Source organism: Petaurus breviceps, unplaced genomic scaffold (genome assembly GCF_028583685.1).
Source record: "Petaurus breviceps papuanus isolate PSGF00001 unplaced genomic scaffold, PetGlider_PUasm1.0 91041, whole genome shotgun sequence".
NCBI lineage: Eukaryota > Metazoa > Chordata > Mammalia > Diprotodontia > Petauridae > Petaurus > Petaurus breviceps.
In genome coordinates this window covers 31,401,730-31,404,747 of record NW_027187400.1, presented here as the reverse complement: position 1 = coordinate 31,404,747, position 3,018 = coordinate 31,401,730, and positions in this window count along the sequence as shown.

Below are 3,018 nucleotides of genomic sequence, written 5' to 3'. Positions count from 1 at the left end.
AGTAGTAGTAGTAGTAGTAGTAGTAGTAGTAGTAGTAGTAGTAGTAGATGAAGAACAAGTAGTAGTAGTAGTAGTAGTAGTAGTAGATGAAGAACAAGTAGTAGTATGTAGTAGTAGTAGTGGTATTACTGGTAGTAGTGGTGGTAGTAGTAGTAGTAGTAGCGGTGGTGGTGGTGGTGGTGGTGGTAGTAGTAGTAATAGTAGTAGTAGTAGTGTTAATAATGGTAGTAGTGATAGTAGACGTAGTAGTAATAGGCAGTACTTGTAGGTAGTACTAGTAGTAGCTATGTTAGGATGAGGAGAAGGTAGCATTTATATAGCATTTTAAGGTTTGTAAATTGCTTTATACACCTCACTTCATTTAAGCCTCACAATGATCTAGAAAAGTAGGTGCCATTATTGTCTCATTTGTACAAAAGAGGGGGTTGAGGGCACACAGATAGGAGAAGATAGAGAACAAGAAAGTGTTACCCTCTAATAAAGAATTCCTCAAGGAGGAAATATGTAGTCCAGGAGGATGTGGTACTATTACTTTCCAGAGAGAAGGAAATTAAATGATGGAGTTGCAAGAGGCCAAATCTGCCTTCCACAGCCATATTCTTTCAAATTAAAACATGTATCTCCTATTGCCTGATGCAGAACTTATTCTATTAGAGTATGTTCCATCTAAGATTCTTTGGGATAAACTTTCAGGTCAGTTCTGTCATTCAATTCGCTTTCCTATCATCCAAATAATTTATTGGGGTTAAAGAACAAGAAACAAAGGGAGCTTTTCTGCCCAATCAAAGATCAATCTTTTGTCCTAATTCAATAGCATATGTTACTTAAGGGTCTGTAGGGTCCCCTGTTCTTGGTTTCTTTGATAGTAATAATGATGGCTGAAAATGATGGTCTGAATTTAACTTTGTTAAGTATTTTGCATATATAATATCATTTTATCCTCACAATCACTCCATAAGTATTACTAATATCCCTAATTTACAGAAGAAGAAATTGAGTTTCAGAAAGGAGAAGTACCAACACCCTTCAGGCCAAAGCTCAAGTTTCAATTCCTGTAGGACGTATTCTTGCCAGTCCACACTCTCTGGAGATAGTAGTGCCCTCCTGCTACTGAAAAATCATCTTGTATTTACTTTTTCTTTTCATACCAAAGCATGTACTTTGTTGTAAGAATCATGTGGGAAGAGTGAGGAATGACGTGAAGATATTCTGAATACTCCACTAGTACCCCTGAGATATCAGGGGACGTAGGAGAATATTGGGGAAAACTTCGGGATAACCTAGCGAGAATGAGTTGCAATCTACATTATTACAGGGAATACCTAAATTGATAAGACCACATATCATTATAGTATAACAGTACATTCTGCCTTTCTCCACTAGAATGTGAGGTTTTAATGGAAGAAAGTTGCACCTTTGTTTTCATACATTCAGCACTAAACACAGTGGTTAGTGCATCTTAGGTATTTACTAGCTGCTCATTGATTGGCTGATTGTCATGGCCACAATGGCACAAAAAGTAGAAGACAAATGGTAGATTTGAATCTAGGTTTTCCAAATGTCAGACTGAATACTACATCCCTAAACTTTGAAGACCATCTAGTAGAGTAGAGAAGGCTTGGGAGAGGACTCACATTGATGCAAGAAGCAGATGTGATGAAAGCAGTGATGTATAGTGCAAAACCCTTGGCATGATGACCACTTGGGTTCAAATCCAGCATCTAACATTTACTAGTTGTAAGACCAAGGAGCATATCCTCTCTGAGCAGATGTGTGTTCAAGCCAGCTCTCAGGGCCTTTCAAGAACAGACTTTTAAATTTTCAGTGTGAGCAATTATACCACAGAAATGTGTAATCACAACAAATCAGAGCTTGATTTATTGTTTTGTTGATTTTCTAGATTTCAGAAAGTGTTAATAATGCAGATTAAATTTTAAAGAGTGTGTTCATATTTTTTTTTGAAAGGCTGGTGTTAAACATTTGCCAGCACTCTCCTATCTCTGAGCCTCAGTTTCCATATCTGCAAACTGAAGATCTTGAACTGAATAACTTCTAAGTTCTCTTCTACCCCTAAATGTATCTTCCCATCATGCAATCACAGATCACTCAAGGAGAGATATATAGAATTAGCTGGACTGGCTCACTGGCTAGCGCACACACACACACACACACACACACACACACACATCATATTTTTACAAATGGAGTTGAAGGGACAGCTATGTGGTGCAGTGAATAGAGCACTGGCCCTGGAGTCAGGAGTCCTTGAGTTCAAATCTGGCCTCAGACACTTAACACAAAAACTAGCCATGTGACCTTGGGCAAGTCACTTAACCCCAATGGCCCTCCAAAAGGCAAAAAAAAATGGAGTTAAGTTTAAGAAATATAATAAGGCAACTACCTATATTGTATTGAAAATTGGTTTAAAGTGGGGGTGGGGAGTGTGGGTGGATCCATATAACTAGTTTTTTTTTCTTTTACTTTTTAATGTGAAAAGACAAATCGTGTAACCACTGATCTCTTTGATTATTTTACTTTTGAGAAGTCTATGTTTACCTCCCACATTGTTATGATGTACTTTCTGAGAGATATAATCTAATAAAGAAATATTATTAGCTTATTAGGTTATCCTTTCTTCTCCCCCTTAAAAGCTCTTTTCTAAAACAGCTAAACTAACCTGTTTTCTGAGCTTTTAAGTAGAACATTCATTAACCTAAAAGTCAAGTGCACTAATTTATACGTCATGGAAACACATACTCATGGGCACCAAAGTAGTACCATAATAGTGACTTGTCAAGGGTCATTCAACTAGTATGTGATGAGGCCAAATTTGAACTCAGGTCTTTCTGACTCCAGGCCTGGTGTTCTACACATTGCCCTATTTCACTTACCTAAGGTCCTTGGGGAAACCAAGATATTTTAATTTCATTGACAAAACCCATACTTGCCCATTTAATCATTTGTGGGGTGTGGGGGGGGGCGTTGGGGAATGAGGAAACATCTCTTTCTTTTTATTCA